Genomic DNA, 12,578 nt, shown 5'->3' with positions numbered 1-12,578 from the left:
TCTACTGAGGAACTAGGGAACCCTTCCTCTTAGAATGTCTCTCCAGTGCCCTCTACCGATGAAGCTTAATATGTCAGCTGCCAAAGGAAGAATGTTTAAAGGGCCAGTTGCATTCGTATAGATCAGGCAACAAAAGATGAATTTAAGGTTGACAGGCAACAAATTGATAACTGCCATGACACTGTACGTATTACCCTGCCTATTTGAGTTATCTGTTGGACTGTAAAAAAATATTGCCAGATGGAATGGCTTACAGGAACCATCTTTTTATTTTCTCTCATGATTCTGAGGGTTAATGAGGCTCAGCTGGGGAGTTCTATTCTGTGATGGCATCTGGGCTGTGGTCATCTGGAGGCTCACCTGGGCTAGAACAGCCAAGGTGGTTTGCTTACATGTTTGGCATCTGGCAGAGATGACTGGAAGGCTCAACTGGGATGCTGGAAAAGCTAAGTCTCTCTCTCTTACTCTCTCCATGTAATCTTAGGACTTCTTTATCTCCATGTGCCCTCACTGTATATAAGAGTACTATACAAAGGCATGAATACAGGGAGGCATGGTTCATTAAGGTCCACCTTCGGAGACTAGCTTGGCCACCTGATTTTTTTTTTTTTTAATAAATGAGATTAATATTTCCTAACTCTCAATTATCATCACTTTCGAAGCATCATCACCTAGTAACAAGGTTGTAAAGATGAAATAATGGGAAAATCTCTGGTGACTGCCTGCTCTGGATGAAAGGACGCAGGCTCATCAATTTGAAGGTGGTATAAAACTGGTATGCATAGTAAATTCTGGATCCAAAGACTAAAAGGTCGAAAAGGTGTACTGACTCGAGCACCATGCAGTTCAGTAGGGGTTGAGGAAAAGTCCAGCAGCTTGATCTAAAACTCCAGTGGAAAAAAAAATTGATGATGAGAAGACATATGATGTAACAGAGCAGTTTGAAAGAGAATGAAAAGTTTACGTAGATAATAAAGCTCAATATGCATCTATAGTGTCATGTGGTCAAATACCAAAAAGTGGTCAGCCCCCATGGATTAAAGTCCTGTATCTAAAAAACTTTTTTGCAAAAGTCCCCAAATATTAGTGGGATATTAATAGGTATCTTTTGGTGAAAAATGACTGGAAGGTGGTTCTGTAGCCTAATAATTTTGGAAATAATGTGTAAAACAAAGCTAGACAAAATTATTAGGCCGCAGAATCACCTTCCAACCATGTTGAAGAACTCCTCAAAATCAATAGTGTGCTACTATAAATAGTGAATCTTCAGGGAAAGGGGAATATGGAAAAAGGATGCAATATTTCCCAAATTTATTTGGCCATAGAAACTCTTTTTTTTCATGAGACATATCCCAGAACCTATATTCTAGGGAACATACTTTGAGAAACATTGGTCCAGAATTAAGGATTTGTATCTTTCTTTGCTGGCCACCCAAGTTTAAAAACTTACCTTTAATCCATGGCAACATATTTAAAGGGAGTAATGGACTATCTGGATATTGTTCGGGGAGAAGAGGTCTTAAGGATGAAAAGATGAGGAACAGTGAGATATAAAGTACTGGGGATGCTTCATCTGGAGAAGAAAGTGCTTCAGTGGGACATAGTAGGTATCTTCAAATATGTGAAGACTGTCACATGCAGATGGAGTAGACTTGTTCTTGTAAGGGTTAACAATGGGATGGGGTAGGGTAAGAGATTGTAAGATTTTGTCTCTTCAAGAAAGGATTTTCCAATTTGGTGATTCAAGAATGGAAAGAGCTTTGAGACATAGCCTTGAGCTCCCCATCACTCTCAGGGCTTAAACAAAGTTGGGTATTCATTGTTGGAAATGTTAAAGAAGGGATTCAGGCATCAGCCATCTGGGCAGACAAGATCTTTATTTTTTAATTTTTTTAAACATCTTTTTGCAGTATAATTGCTTTACAATGGTGTGTTAGTTTCTGCTTTATAACAAAGTGAATCACCTATACATATACATATATCCCCATATCTCCTCCCTCTTTGTCTCTCTCCCACCCTTCCTATCCCACCCCTCTAGGTGGTCACAAAGCAGCGAGCTGATCTCCCTGTGCTATGCAGCTGCTTCCCACTAGCTAGCTATTTTACATTTGGTAGTATATATAAGTCCATGCCACTCTCTCACTTTGTCACAGCTTACCCTTGCCCCTCCGCGTGTCCTCAAGTCCATTCTCTACATCTGCGTCTTTATTCCTGTACAGCCCCTAGGTTCTTCAGAACCTTTTTTTTCTTAAGATTCCATATGTATGTGTTAGCATACGGTATTTGTTTTTCTTTTTCTGATTTACTTCACTCTGTATGACAAACTGTAGGTCCATCCACCTCACTACAAATAAGTCAATTTCGTTTCTTTTTATGGCTGAGTAATATTCCATTGTATATACCATGCCACAGCTTTTTTATCCATTCATCTGTCGATGGACACTTAGGTTGCTTCCATGTCCTGGCTATTGTAAATAGAGCTGCAGTGAACATTTTGGTACATGACTCTTTTTGAATTATGGTTTTCTCAGGGTATATGCCCAGTAGTGGGATTGCTGGGTTTTATGGTAGTTCTATTTTTAGTTTTTAAAGGAACCGCCATACAGTTCTCAATAGTGGCTGTATCAATTTACATTCCCACCAACAGTGCAAAAGGATTCCCTTTTTTCCACACCCTCTCCAGCATTTATTGTTTGTAGATTTTTTCATGATGACCATTCTGAATGGTATAAGGTGATACCTCATTGTACTTTTAATTTGCATTTCTCTAATGATTAGTGATGTTGAGCATCCTTTCATGTGTTTGTTGGCAATCTGTATATCTTCTTTGGAGAAATGTCTATTTAGGTTTTCTGCCCATTTTTGATTGGGTTGTTTGTTTTTTTGATACTGAGCTGCATGAGCTGCTTGTAAATTTTGGAGATTAATCCTTTGTCAGTTGCTTCATTTGCAAATATTTTCACCCATTGTGAGGGTTGTCTTTTCGTCTTGTTTATGGTTTCCTTTGCTGTGCAAAAGCTGTTAAATTTCATTAGGTCCCATTTGTTTATTTTTGTTTTTATTTCCATTTCGCTAGGAGGTGGGTCAAAAAGGATCTTGCTGTGATTTTTGTCAGAGTATTCTGCCTACGTTTTCCTCTAAGAGTTTTATAGTGTCTGGCCTTACATTTAGGTCTTTCATCCATTTTGAGTTTATTTTTATGTATGGTGTTAGGGAGTGTTCTAATTTCTTTCTTTTACATGTAGCTGTCCAGTTTTCCCAGCACCACTTATTGAAGAGGCTGTCTTTTCTCTGCTGTATATTCTTGCCTCCTTTATCAAAAATAAGGTGACCATATGTTCACGGTTTATCTCTGGGCTTTCTATCCTCTTCCATTGGTCTATATTTCTGTTTTTGTGCCAGTACCATACTCTCTTGGTTACTGTAGCTTTGTAGTAGAGTCTGAAGTCCAGGAGCCTGATACCTCCAGCTCCATTTTTCTTTCTCAAGATTGCTTTGGCTATTTGGGGTCTTTTGTGTTTCCATACAAATTGTGAAATTTTTTGTTCTAGTGCTGTGAAAAATGCCACTGGTAGTTTGATAGGGATTGCATTGAATCTGTAGATTGCTTTGGGTAGTATAGTCATTTTCACAATGTTGATTCTTCCAATCCAAGAATATGGCATATCTCTCCATCTGTTTGTATCATCTTTAATTTCTTTCATCAGTGTCTTACAGTTTTCTGCAAAGAGGTCTTTTGTCTCCTTAGGTAGGTTTATTCCTAGGTATTTTATTCTCTTTGTTGCAGTGGTAAATGAGAGTGTTTCCTTAATTTCACTTTCAGATTTTTCATCATTAGTGTATAGGAATGCCAGAGATTTCTGTGCATTAATTTTGTATGCTGCTACTTTACCAAATTCTTGATTAGCTCTAGTAGTTTTCTGGTAGCATCTTTAGGATTCTCTATGTATAGTATCATGTCATCTGCAAACAGTGAGAGCTTTACTTCTTCTTTTCCAATTTGAATTCCTTTTATTTCTTTTTCTTTTCTGATTGCTGCGGCTAAAGCTTCCAAACTATGTTGAATAAGAGTGGTGAGAGTGGGCACGCTCGTCTTATTCCTGATCTTAGTGGACATGGTTTCAGTTTTTCACCACTGAGAACGATGTTGGCTGTGGGTTTGTTATATATGGCCTTTATTATGTTGAGGTAAGTTCCCTCTATGCCTAATTTCTGGAGGGTTTATATCATAAATTGGTGTTGAATTTTGTTGAAAGCTTTTTCTGCATGTGTTGAGATGATCATATGGTTTTTCTGCTTCAATTTGTCAATATGGTTTATCACATTGATTGATTTGCATATATTGAAGAATCCTTGCTTTCCTGGGATAAACTGCACTTGATCATAGTGTATGATCCTTTTAATGTGCTGTTGGATTCTGTTTGCTAGTATTTTGTTGAGGATTTTTGCATCTGTGTTCATCAGTGATATTGGCCTGTAGTTTTATTTTTTTGTGACATCTGTGGTTTAGATATCAGGGTGACGGTGGCCTCATAGAATGAGTTTGGGAGTGTTCCCCCCTCTGCTATTTTTTCGAAGAGTTTGAGAAGGATAGGTGTTAGCTCTTCTCTAAATGTTTGATGGAATTCGCCTGTGAAGCCATCTGGACCTGGGCTTTGGTTTGTTGTAAGGTTTTTAATCACAGTCTCAATTTCAGTGCTTGTGATTGTTCATATTTTCTGTTTCTTCTTGGTTCAGTCTTGGAAGGGTGTGTTTTTCTAAGAATGTGTTCATGTCTTCCAGTTTGTCCATTTTATTGGCATATAGTTGCTTCTGGTAATCTCTCATGATCCTTGTATTTCTGCAGTGTCAGTTGTTACTTCTGCTTTTTCATTTCTAATTCTGTTGGTTTGAGTCTTCTCCCTTTTTTTCTTGATGAGTCTGGCTAATGGTTTATCAATTTTGTTTATCTTCTCAAAGAATCAGCTTTTTGTTTTATTGATCTTTGCTATTGTTTCCTTTATTTTGGACCTGATCTCTATGATTTCTTTCCTTCTGCTAAATTTGGGGTTTTTTTGGTCCTTCTTTCTCTAATTGCTTTAGGTGTAAGGTTAGGTTGTTTGAGATTTTTCTTGTTTCCTGACGTAGGATTGTATTTCTATAAACTTCCCTCTTAGAACTGCTTTTGCTGCATCCCAAAGGTTTTGGGTCATTTTGTTTTCATTGTCATTTTTTCAAAGTAATTTTTGATTTCCTTTTGATTTCTTCAGTGATGATTTGGTTATTAAGTAGTGTACTGTTTAGCCTCCATGTGTTGGTTTTTTTTACAGATTTTTTCCTGTAATTGATATCTAGTCTCATAGCGTTGTGGTGGGAAAAGATACTTGATATGATTTCAGTTTTCTTAAATTTACCAAGGGTTGATTTATGACCCAAGATACGATCTCTCCTGGAGAATGTTCCATGAACACTTGAGCAGAAAGTGTATTCTGTTGTTTTGGGATGAAATGTCATATAAATATCAATTTAATCTACCTTGTTTAATGTATCATTTAAAGCTTGTGTTTCCTTATTTATTTTCATTTTGGATGATCTGTCCATTGGTGAAAGTGGGGTGTTAAAGTCCCCTACTATGATTGTGTTACTGTTGATTTCCCCTCTCAGGGCTGTTAGCATTTGCCTTATGTAATTGAGCTGCTCCTATGTTGGATGCATAAATATTTACAATTGTTATATCTTCTTCTTGGATTGATCTCTTGATAATTATATAGTGTCCTTCTTTGTCTCTTGTAATAGTGTTTAAAGTCTCTTTTGGGTGATACGAGAATTGCTACTTAGTTTTCTTTCGATTTCCACTTGCATGGAATATCTTTTTCCATCCCCTCACTTGCAGTCTATAAATGTCCCTAGGTCTGAAGTGGGTCTCTTGTAGACAGCATATGTACGAGTCTTGTTTTTGTATCCATTCAGCCAGTCTATGTCTTTTGGTTGGAGCATTTAATCCATTTACATTTAAGCTAATTATCGATATGTATGTTCCTATTACCACTTTCTTAATTGTTTTGGGTTTGTTATTATAGATCTTTTCCTTCTCTTGTGTTTCTTGCCTAGAGGAGATCCTTTAGCATTTGTTGTAAAACTGGTTTGGTGGTGCTGAACTCTCTCAGCTTTTGCTTGTCTGTAAAGGTTTTAATTTCTCCGTCAAATCTGAATGAGATCCTTGCTGGGTAGAGTAATCTTGGTTGTAGGTTTTTCTCCTTCATCACTTTAAATATGTCCTGCCAGTCCCTTCTGGCTTGCAGAGTTTCTGCTGAAAGATCAGCTGTTAACCTTATGGGGATTCCCTTGTGTGTTATTTGTTGTTTTTCCTTGCTGCTTTTAATATGTTTTCTTTGCATTTAATTTTTGATAGTTTGATTAATGTGCATCTTGGCGTATTTCTCCTTGCATTTATCCTGTATGGGACTCTCTGCGCTTCCTGGACTTGATTGAATATTTCCTTTCCCATATTAGGGAAGTTTTCAACTATAATCTCTTCAAGTGTTTTCTCAGTCCCATTCTTTGTCTCTTCTTCTTCTGTTACCCCTATAATTCGAATGTTGCTGCGTTTAATGTTGTCTCAGTGGTCTCTAAGACTGTCCTCAATTCTTTTCATTCTTTTTTCTTTATTCTGCTCTTTGGTAGTTATTTCTACTATTTTATCTTCCAGGTCACTCATCCGTTCTTCTGCCTTAATTATTCTGCTATTGATTCCTTCTAGAGAATTTTAAATTTCATTTATTGTGTTGTTCAGCATTGTTTGTTTGCTCTTTTCGTTCTTCTAGGTACTTGTTATATGTTTCTTGTGTTTTCTCCATTTGATTTCCAAGATTTTGGATCATCTTCACTGTCATTACTCTGAATTCTTTTTCGGGTAGCCTGTCTATTTCCTCTTCATTTGTTTGGCCTGGTGGGTTTTTACCTTGCTTCTTCATCTCTGTGTTTTTCTCTGTCTTCCCATTTTGCCTCACTTACTGTGTTTGGGGATCTCCTTTTCACAGGCTGCAGGTTTGTAGTTCCCATTGTTTTTGGTGTCTGCCCCCAGTGGCTAAGGTAGGTTCAGTGGGTTGTGTAGGCTTCCTGGTGAAGGGGACTGGTGCCTGTGTTCAGGTGGATGAGGCTGGATCTTGTCTTTCTGGTTGTCAGGACTGCATCCGGTGGTGTGTTTTGGGGTGTCTGTGATCTTATTATGATTTTAGGCAGCCTCTCTGCTAATGTGTTCTGTTGTGTTCCTGTCTTGCTAGTTGTTTGGCATAGGGTGTCCAGCACTGTAGCTTGCTGGTCGTTGAGTGGAGCTGGGTCTTAGCATTGAGATGGAGATCTCTGGGAGAGTTTTTGCCATTTGATATTACGTGGGGCTGGGAGGTCTCTTGTGGACCAGTGTCCTGAGCTCAGACAAGATGATCAAGTTTCCTTCCAAATCTGAGGTTCTAAGTTTCTAAGACTTGATTCTTAACATCCTTCTTGGGACCCTTATAGCACCATTTCCCCATTTCCCTGATGATGATTTCATTTCACTGTGTAATCCTGACCAAAAGACTGATGTCTTTAACTGGTAGTTGGTTTGCATAAGCTAGGAGAAACGTTATGGTTTGAATCATGTATCTAAAATAATTGAGCAAATTCCAGGCAGTGTTGTTGAATTTTATTATGGTGAACGTGTAAAACGGTTTTTACTACATCCTTACTTCTTAAGCCAACTTCAAGATGACCATGGAAGTTCATCACTTTGCAGTATTTCCACAAGGAAGCTTCCTTTTGATGGACAAATCTTTGCCTTTTATCTTCTAAGTACTGAAGTGATACAGGCAAGTGATTTGGGATATCATGATTTTGTTTCCTTTTTTTTTCCTTGTGAAATTGTCTTCATTAAGGACAGTAAGTAAATGATATTTGTTTGCATCAAGAATATAATTTTCTTTATGCATGGTCTATTATAGAGTCTGGGTTCAACCTAAGAAATTATTTATTAATTTCCTTGTACAGGAAAAAGAAAGTCTAACTTCCTACTAGAAAAATAATACTCTAAATTTTCTTTTATTGTTTTAAGCCTTTATTAAAATTATGAATTTCTATTCTTCTGGGTATCACGATAAAATTAATTTAGCCTCTTTTTTCCTCTGCACCTTGGCCCTTTTGGAGGGAGACATTGATTGCTTCACAGAGCAATCTGTTCAAGCTGTGGCCACTAGATGGTACACTGCTTAAACAGTATCTCCATCTTCCTGGATCGCTTGCAATCTCAACTTGTACTCGAAAAATACCAATTTACATCTTGTACCAAAGAGCCAGTTTCATTTACTTTGAAAGAATCATATGTATTCTTGCATTTTGGTGAGTTACTCAGTTTTTCTGGCTCTCTCCCATGTATACATGTTGTTGAACTTTTTGTTTCATTTTCTCCTGTTAATCTCTCTCATGTCAATTTAATTCCTAGACCAGCCAGAACGGTAGAGGAAAATTTCTTCCTTCCTGGCAAAGCACACACTGTTTGCTATTGTTATTAACTCAATCTTAGTTTTACTTTTCACTTTTAAAGGAAAAGTAGGAGAGGTAGTCAGAAAAATCTGTTCCTCCTCAGAGTGGGGAGTACATCTGGTTGGGGTGTCCTACCTCTGGGAAACTGGTGCCACCGTATCAAGGACTGCAGAGTCCACTGCATAAGTCACTTGTTCCCTCCCCTTATAAACTGTTAAGAGATGTTCAGCTACTATTGGTGTGTAACTGAGAAGTAGGCAGGAGGTGGCAGCTATCTAAGTGCAGAGGCTTATTTCATAGGTGGAAACGTAAAGAATACTAGTAGGGTAATCAGACTAACCGACTGTGGTAACAGAAGCTTCTTTCACCTTACCAGTGAAGACTGTTAACTCTAACTTGTCAAAATGGCAGAAGAAACCCCTGATTACACCCCACCCCCACCCCTCAACCCCCTCACTGACCTTAAGAAATGTGTGCCAGCATAACAGTTGCCTCAGAAGGAATTTTAAAATCCCGTTGTAAGGGGAGGCAGGTCTTTATTCAAGAGTTGTATATATACACTAATATGTATAAAACAGATGACGAATAAGAACCTGCTGTATAATAAATAAATAAATAAAATTCAAAAAAAAAAAGATTGAAAAGAGATCACCTCTGGGCTACAGTGTTAGATCTTCTTTTATACTAAAGCTGGACTTTTGAGCTACCTTGTAATCATTTACCACAAAAAGTTGATATTTTGAGTCAAACTGATCAACCATATTGTTATTGACTGAATTTTTGTGTTCCTCAAAATTCGTATGGTGAAATCCTACTCTCCAGTGCGATGGTATTAGGAGGTGGGGCCTTTGGGAGATGATTAGGGGTCATGAGGGTGCCAACCTCATGAATGGAATTAATACTCTTTAAGAAAAAAAAAAAGGACCCCAAAGAACTCTCTTGCTTTTTGTACTGTGTAAAGATACAACGACCCAATCCAAAAATGGGCAGAAGATCTAAATAGACATTTCTCCAAAGATGTACAGTTTGCCAACAAACACATGAAAGGATGCTCAACATCACTAATCATTAGAGAAATGCAAATCAAAACTACAATGAAGTATCCCCTCACACCAGTCAGAATGGCCATCATCAAAAAATCTACAAACAATAAATGCTGGAGAGGGTGTGGAGAAAAGGGAACCCTCTTGCTCTGTTGGTGGGAATGTAAATTGATACAGCCACTATGGAGAACAGTATGGCAGTTCCTTAAAAAACTAAAAGTAGAACTACCATACGACCCAGCAATCCCACTACTGGGCATATACCCTGAGAAAACCATAATTCAAAGAGTCATGTACCACAGTGTTCATTGCAGCTCTGTTTACAATAGCCAGGACATGGAAGCAACCTAAGTGTCCGTCGACAGATGAATGGATAAAGAAGATGTGGGCCATATATACAATACTCAGCCATGAAAAGAAACGAAATTGAGTTATTTGTAGCGAGGTGGATGGACCTAGAGTCTGTCATACAGAATGAAGTAAGTCAGAAAGAGAAAAACAAATACCGTATGCTAACACATATATATGGAATCTAAAAAAAAAAAAGAAAAAAGGTTCTGAAGAACCTAGGGGCTGGACAGGAATAAAAATGCAGACGTAGAGAATGGACTTGAGGACACTGGGAGGGGGAAGGGTAAGCTGGGACAAAGTGAGAGAATGACATGGACATATATATACTGCCAAATGTAAAATAGCTAGTGGGAAGCAGCCGCATAGCACAGGGAGATCAGCTTGGTGCTTTGTGACCACCTAGAGGGGTGGGATAGGGAGGGTGGGAGGGAGGGAGACGCAAGAGGGAAGAGATATGGCGATATATGTATATGTATAGGTGAGTCACTTTGTTATAAAGCAGAAACTAACACACCATCATAAAGCAATTATACTCCAGTAAAGATGTTAAAAAAAAAAAAAAGATACAATAAGAAATTAGCTGTCTGTAACTCAGAAGGGTTCTCACCAGAACCCGACTATGATGGTACTCTGATCTTGGACTTCCAGTGTCCAGAACTGTAAGAAATAAATGCTTCTTGTTTATGCCAAAAAAAAAAAAAAAGCCAAAGAGGATTTAATACAATAACAAGGGAGTATACACAGGCGTTTGGGGAGCCTTAATTGAGGGTGAAAATAAGATATCAAGGGGCCAACACAGCTGCTGTCTTCTGGGGCCATGTGGTCTCTTGTCTTTGCTTCTCTGCACAGGTCTGCCCTGCTCTACTTCTCTCTACAGGCTGAATCTGCTTACTCATCTGGCTCATTGATGGCTTTAAACATCTATTCCCAAATGGGAATATATACTCAGCCTCTGAATATAATGCCATTATGGCTCCAGCGACAAACCCACTTAGCTTATTTAGGTCTTGAATTCTAATTCTAGGGAGAGATCATTGGATTGGTATAGTAGCTTGGATCAAATACAAATACTTGGCCAATCATCTGTGATGGTGGGGATGGGGTATCACAGTAGAGCATCCTGTGTGGAGGAAATGACTGTCACCTTTTGTAAGGGACAGTTCAGCAATGACTGCCTGCTGGCAGGAGAGCACATGCAATTTTTTTTCATAAATGAAGACTTTTTTGACTGCATAAAATTTACAAGTATTTAAACAGCAAAGAATATCTTAAGCAAAATAAAGGCTAGGAAAAGTTAGAAAAGTTACAAAAGAAACAAATGGTTGCAAAATGTTAACTCCCCTAAAATAACCAGTAAATTTAGGATTAAAGTAATAAAAATATTGCTAAGTTTAGCTGGGGGTGTTGTTATTTAGGTCTTTTGTGGGGTTTTTTTTCATTGTTTTTAAAACCAATTAAAACTTATTGAAATAAATATTAAGTAACTTTTATAGATATTTAATAAAAACTCATAGCATATAGAAGTGATCTTTATTGTTTCAAATGTCTTCATCCAGTGATGTCAAACCTCCCTCAATTATGGTTTAGTATAGTGGACTTTTTTTTTTTTTTTTTTTTTGCGGTATGCGGGCCTCTCACTGCTGTGGCCTCTCCCGTTGCGGAGCACAGGCTCCGGACGCGCAGGCTCAGCGGCCATGGCTCACGGGCCTAGCCGCTCCGCGGCATGTGGGATCTTCCCAGACCGGGGCACGAACCCGCGTCCCCTGCATCGGCAGGCGGACTCTCAACCACTGCGCCACCAGGGAAGCCCTATAGTGGACTTTTAATTTCAATCAAAATAAAATACACCATCTGATTCTAGAGGAAATAAAATTGAAGTGGGAATACAATATCCATAAGAATTATATTTAAACTGTCTATATTTGGAAAACACTTTTCAGCAGTAAGAACAAATGTAGCATTAATTAAATAACAGCAGTTAGACTATAAAGGTAAATCAAAATTATTCTTCTCAAAGAGAGGAAACAGTCAGATTGTGGTGTAGATATTTGGGGATCACCTGCTGCAAAGCTGAATCAAATCTGCAGGTGACCCAGATCCCTGAGTCCTCACAGCTTAATTCTCCTTTTCAGGGACCTAATGGTCCAGGGGATTCTCTGACCCTCTCAGGCCTCTGCCCAGGGCTGCATGTGGAACAGTCGGGGAGCCACTGGGCAAAAGCTGGGATCTAAACTCGGCATCAGCCACTTTTTGTCCCTTGTGACCATATTCTTTGCTTAGCTCGTTGAACTTTCTCTCAGTCGACAGTTACCAACCAACCTCCTTGCGCTTTTTTTCCTCATGATTAATAATCCATCTTCGATGGAAGGAAATGGCTCTTTCTGATTCGTTCTCCAAGTCTGCTGCTATCTGCCTGTAGGAGTCACACTTCTGATGTAGATAGCTGATGTTTTCATTCACTTTGGGAAGTTTCTTCTCTATTAAGTGTTTAACTCCCGCCTCAGTTGACTTTCTGTGAAGTTACATTACGTTCTTGGGGTAGTTCAAGGAGTATTTGAAGTTTCAGCTGAAGCTTTTAGATTTCATTTCGAAGGTGTGAGTTTTTAAGCTGTAAATATGCTTCCTCAAGCTGATGACTTTTTATTTGACCATGTGCTCTTTATTCAGTTGATTATCTTCACAAAATTC

The sequence above is a fragment of the Tursiops truncatus genome, chromosome 6 (genome assembly GCF_011762595.2).
Source record: "Tursiops truncatus isolate mTurTru1 chromosome 6, mTurTru1.mat.Y, whole genome shotgun sequence".
NCBI classification, from domain to species: domain Eukaryota; kingdom Metazoa; phylum Chordata; class Mammalia; order Artiodactyla; family Delphinidae; genus Tursiops; species Tursiops truncatus.
The sequence above is the reverse complement of the archived record's forward strand: the minus strand, read 5'-3'. Positions refer to the sequence as shown.